This window comes from Pan troglodytes, chromosome X (genome assembly GCF_028858775.2).
Source record: "Pan troglodytes isolate AG18354 chromosome X, NHGRI_mPanTro3-v2.0_pri, whole genome shotgun sequence".
Classification (NCBI taxonomy): Eukaryota; Metazoa; Chordata; class Mammalia; order Primates; family Hominidae; genus Pan; species Pan troglodytes.
The window spans coordinates 124,550,228-124,556,652 of record NC_072421.2 but is presented as its reverse complement, the minus strand read 5'-3'; positions in this window follow the sequence as shown (position 1 = coordinate 124,556,652).

Below are 6,425 nucleotides of genomic sequence, written 5' to 3'. Positions count from 1 at the left end.
GTAAAAATAAAAGGCAACATTAATCTATTTACTGTTTTTAGCTCCAACAGTCTAAATTATTTAGAAAACAACTACATAAAATAATAAATATGTGTCTGTGCTGATCAAAATACTGTGTGTGTGTGTGTGTGTGTGTGTGTGTGTGTGTGCGTGTGTATCATTTTAATGAAAATAATACCAAAAAAAGAGGAGGGAGAAATGGAGCTTTATTTGAGCAAAGATTTTCTATACTATTTAAAGTTGGTATTCATAGAAACTACAATGTTTATTATAATGTTAATTGTAAACTGGGAAAATACACTAACACCATAACTAAAAAATATAGTTAAATGACTATATTTAACTATATTTTTAAAATATATTCAATAGGGAATGGAAGTAATACCCTATAAAATATCTATTTAATGCAGAAGAAGGCAATAATGGAGGACTAGAGAAACAGAAAGGGCACAAGGCATAGAGAAACAAATAGAAAAACAGCAGATGTTAATCCTTCTTTATCAATAATTTTATTAAATATAAATGGATTAAACACTCCAAAATTAGCAATCGGCAAAAAAATCATGATCCAAACACATGCTGTCTATAAGACACACTTTATATCTGAAGGCAAAAATAGGTTGAAAGTAAAAAGATAGGAAACAATATACCACATAGAGAGTTTCCTCTGTCTCGTGATAGAAGCCAGAGAGATATGAAATATGAATAAGACTCAAAACACCCTTGCTGGCTTGAAGTGGGGAGAGTCCTGTGCCAAGAAATACAGGTGGCCTCTAGAAAATGAAAGTAGGCCCCCACCCCCACTGACAGCCAGCCAAAAAAGTAGAACCTCAATCTCAAAACTGCAAACATGTGAATTATTCAACAACTTTTATTTGAAGTATATTCTCCCCAGAGCCTCCTTGTGAGTCCAGTCGGGCCAACATCTTGATTTTGGCCTGTTGATGCCATAAGCAGAAAAGCCAGTTGAGCCTGCTTGAACTTTTAACCTACAGAAATTAAGTTAATAAATGAGTGTTGTTTTAAGTGACTAAATCTGTGATAATTTGTTACACAGCAGTAAAAAATTAGCACACTGTCTTGTTTTGTAATTGTTTCATGTGCCTTATCTTCCTTAAGTAATTGCAAGCCACTGGAAGGATAGAATCAAGTCTTTAGCACAGCACTTATACTTCTGCTTGCTCCACCTTATATTTCTGAATTTATTTCCCCCAGTAAGGTTCAAGATTATTTAAAGCTAATATAATGGGCTTAGAATAATGTAACTACGGTAAAAAAAAAATTCTATTTAAGGGAGGTCACAAGTATTTTCACGATGCCACTCAGGATGCAAAACATATTTCCTCTCTTTTTTTTGAGTGATTACTTATGCTTGTACCCTCTATGTAAAGACAATAATCCCATATCCATTTTTAGCTATTGTGTAGTTACTTGCTTTCCTTAGAGAGCTTCCTATTGTAAATAACATAAAATGTTATTTTGCCTTCTCTTTCAGATCTCAATATCTCACAATTTACAAATATTCACTAAATTCTATAATATTTATGTTCACTAAGCAATAATTTTTTGTAGCCTCAGTTTACATATGAATACTCTGGAAACAATTTTCAGAATGGTGTGTGTGTGTGTGTGTGTGTGTGTGTAGGTGTGTATGTGTCTGTGACCTTCATGAAGACAATGTATTTATCATTAATCGTTTTTCGTATTAAAAGCCATGTTAGAAATATGAAAATAATAAGATTGTGATCTGGTTAATATAATATCCATCAGTTTTTAGAAGAAAGTAAAACTAACTCTCTTCTTACAAAGATCATGAACTCTCTTCTTACAAAGATCATGAACAATTAACAAGTAAAACTATAATTTCACAGACAGTTGACCATCTAAATTATTTCAGACTTAGAGAAGAAGTGAGGCTACATTAAATTTTAATCAAATTTCACAGCTACTGAAATATATTCATGAAATACTTGATTGGCATTCCTAACAAAACAGAATTATCTATAAAAAGGATGGTTGCATTTTAAGGTCAGGCATGTCATTTTCATCTTCCTATGGTCAAATGTGTCATATTGAACAAATGTACCTGTTCATTCTCCTATTTCATTTCTTATGACTTTATTTTCAGAAACAATGCATGTAAATACCTAAAATTAGACTGGAAAGATATAATGGTTCTAAGATAAGTAAATGAGTTTACCAGGAGTAAATTATCATCCTGCTTTTATCAACTGGGCTTGTTGATCCTATATGAAAGTTTTGTGGGCTTAGTTTTATAATGAAAACATATTAAATATTTTAATTATTATTTTTCTTACTCCATAACGTGTTCTTACATAACCTCTATAATTATTTCTATCGTAGACACTTCCTGCCCAGTTAGAGTTCTAGGTATGAAAGGAGGCAAACATAAAATGTATGTAGGTGAAACATTCTCCAGACAAAATAATATACAAAATTTTGACTTATTCACAGTATATTTTGAAGAAAATATTTTACTTAAAGAATTATTTCTGTTTGAAATATTGTTTATTGTTGTAATTTTTAACAGTTTCAACATTTATCTTAGATTCAGAGAGTACATGTACAGAGAGATTCAGAGAGTACATTGTTACATGGGTATATTGCTTGACGCTGAGGTTTGGAGTATGAATAATCCCATTACTTAGGTAGTGAGCATAGTACCTAATGTATTTTGGATGTTTGCCCCTGCCTAAATCTCATGCTGAATTATAATCTCTAATGTTGGAAGTGGGGCCTGGGGAGGTAATTGGATCATGGGGTTGGATCACTCACTCATGAATGGCTTGGGCCATTCCTTTGGTGATAAATGAGCTTATGCTCTGAGTTCTTGCAAGATAATGTAATTTAAAAGTGTGTGGCACCTTCCTTTTCACTCTCTCTCTTACTCCTGTTTTTGCCATGTGACCTTCAAGCTCTCACTTTGCCTTCTGCCATGAGTAAAAGCTGCCTAAGGCCTCACCAGAAGCCATGTTTCCTGTATAGCCTGCAGAACTGTGAGCCAACTAAACCTCTTTTTTATAAATTGCCTAGTCTCAGGTACCTCTTTATAGCAATGCAAGAATGACCTAATACAGTACCAAATAGGTAGGTTTTCAGCCCTTGTCCACTCTTGTCTCTCTCCCCTCTAGTAATCCCTAGTGTCTTTTGTTTCCATCTTTATGTCAATGTGTAGTCAATGTTTATCTCCCACTTAGAAGTGAGAATATGCAGTATTTGATTATCTGCTCCTGCATTAATTTGCTTACAATAATGTCCTCCAGGTGTATCCATGTTGCTGCAAGGTAGATGATTCCATTCTTTTTTATGGAAATGAAGTATTCCATAGTATATATGTGCCATATTTTCTTTATCAAATTCACCATTTGTTGGGCACCGAGATTGATTCCATGTCTTTGCTATTGTGAATAGTGCTGCAATGAACATGCAATTAAGTACATGTGCCTTTTTGGTAGAAAGATTTATTTTCCTTTTGTTATATACCCACTAATGGGATGGCTGGGTCGAGTAGCTCTAAGTTCATTGAGAAATATCAGAACTACTTTCCACAATGGCTGAACTAATTTACATTCTCACCCAACAGTGTATGAATATTCCCTTTTTTCTGCAGCCTCATCAATATCTGTTATTTTTTTACTTTTTAATAGCAGCCATTCTGACTGGTATGAAATAGTATCTCACTGTGGTTTTGATTTGCATTTCTCTGATGATTAGTGATGATGAGTATTTTTCTATAGGTTTGTTGGCTGCTTTTATGTCTTCTTTTGAGAAGTGCCTGTTCATATCCTTTGTCCACTTTTTAATGGGGTTGTTTTTTGCTTGTCCAATTGCTTAAGTTACTTACAGATTCAGGATATTAGACTTTCTCAAATGCATAATTTGTGAATATTTTCTCCCATTCTGTAAGCTGTCTCTTTACTCTGTTAATAGTTTCTTTTGCTTTGCAGAAGCTTTTAGTTTAATTAGGTCCCACTTGTCAATTTTTATTTTTGTTGCAATTGCTTTCGAGGACCTAATCATAAATTATTTGCCATGTCTAATGTCCAGAATGGTATTTCCTAGGATTTCTTATAGGATTTTTATAGCTTGAAGCCTTACATTTGGGTCGTTAATCCATCTTGAGTTTATTTTTGTATGTGGTGATAGGTAGGGGTCCAGTTTTCTTCTTCTGCATATGGATAACAAGTTATTCCATTTATTCAATAAGGAGTTCTTTCCCCATTGCTAATTTTTGTCAACTTTGTTGAAAAGCAGATAGTTGTTGGTGTGCAGCTTGCTTGCTTTCTCTCTTTCTTCCTTCCTTTCTTTCTTTCTTTCTTTCTTTCTTTCTTTCTTTTCTTTTTTTAATTTTCTATTCTATTCCATTGGTCTATGTGTCTGTTTACATACCAGTATCATGCTGTTTTGGTTACTGTTAACTTATAGTATAGTTTGATGTTGAATAGTGTGATACCTCCAGCTTTGTTTTTTTGCTTAGTATTGCTCTGGCTTTTGAGCCTCTTTATTGGTTCTATGTGAATTCTAGAATCATTTTTCTAATTCTGTGCAAAATAGCCTTGGTAGTTTGATATAAATGGCATGGAATCTATAGATTTCTCTGGGCTGTTTGGCCATTTTAACAAAATTGATTCTTCCAAACTATGAGCATAAAATGTTTTTCCATTTGTTTGCATCATCTCTGCTTTCTTTCAGCAGTATTTTGTAGTTCTCTTTGTAGAAATATTTTACTTCCTTGGTTAGGTGCATTTCTAGGTATTTGTGTGTGTGTGTGTGTGTGTGTGTGTGTATTGTAAATGGGGTTATGTTTTTGATTTGACTAATGTAACACTTAAATAATACTTGATTCAACTTCTGTATAAGGCAAATACACTTTTTGGCTTAAACATAATTCCTAAACTCTTGCTATGTGTCAGGTGCTTTACTAGGCATTGGGGATACAATTCTTAGGTAGGGGATCAAGAAAGAGATAGACCTTGCTCTCAGTGAGTTCAATGTCTAGTATGGGAGATATAAATTACATTTGTAAACAGTCAAATATATGATTAAAATTATGATAAATGTCTATGAAGACAAGACTATCATATAGAGATCTGACATATAAGATAAGGTGATGCTTTACTGAATATCTGAAAGAAGGGGAGCCATGTGAAGATCCAAATGTGAATTCTACCCCAAGGCAGAGAGTGAGCATAAATACCAGGAAAAAGCAACTAGCCAAAATACTTTTAGGCAGAAAAGAACAAGAAATATTAAAAGAACTAAAGGAATCTCAATGTGGCTGAAGAAGGGAGTTCATGAAAAAAAAAAGCTAGGGATATGGTAAAGACAAGACTATCCTGAGTACAATAATAAACCATTAAAGTATTTTAAGTTTATTCTTGGAGGGGTGCAGTAAGGAATGCTACAACTGAATTGGTAGTTCAAGAAACTCTTGGAATATAGGATGGAGAATGGATTGGAGAGAAACAAGACCAGATACCAGTTTAGGGCAGGGGAGAGTTAGTAGACTATTGTAATAGTTGATGCTAGAAATGAGGGTAGTTTGCATTAAAATGGTTGTGGTGATAAAGATGGAGAAAATTGGATAAATCAAAAATGTTTAGAATATAAAATTTATAGGACTTGGCAATCAATTAGATGGGTGTAGTGTTTAAGGAGAGGTAGGTTAATGTCAAAAATGACTCCAACACTTGAAAAACTGGGGATATAATGGTCCTGTTGACTTAAATAGGAGAAATTTAATAGCATTTTATTTGGATTTGGTTTGAATATGTTGTTTTATGTGCTTTTGAGATATCCAGGTGGAAATATTAAACAGACAGTTGATCAATGTGCCACTAAATTTGGTGTCTTTAAGGGCTCAGTCCCTGCTTCCAATGTGGCACCTGGAAGCTGCATCCTCCAGAGGGAGGAGCATTGTTCCTCACATGACAGAAGAGCAAAAGGGGGTGGATCTACTTTCAAAAGCCCTTTTTATTGTAACATTAATTCATCCATGAAGGTAGAGCCCTCATTAACTGAACACTTCCCATTGGGTGGTACCTCCAAACACTGCTGCTTTGAGACCGAAGTTTCAAACACATGAGTTTTGAAGGGGACAAACATTCAAACCACAGCAGAGATATACATTTTATTTATTCATTGTTATTTCACTCAAAAAATTATTTTGGGGCCACCAATCAGGTTAATGGAACACAGCAGTATATATGAGAGATGAGGTTCTCATCACATGGAGTTCACATTCTAGTGGGGCAAGAGAGACATAAATAAAGAGATAAGCTGAGAGAAGGAAGCATCAAATATAGAAAACTGTGAGGCAATCATTCCTTTTGAAAAGGCAACACATACAGTAAAATATGAATGATGAGTAGGACACAGCTATGTGAAGATCCAAATGTAAATTC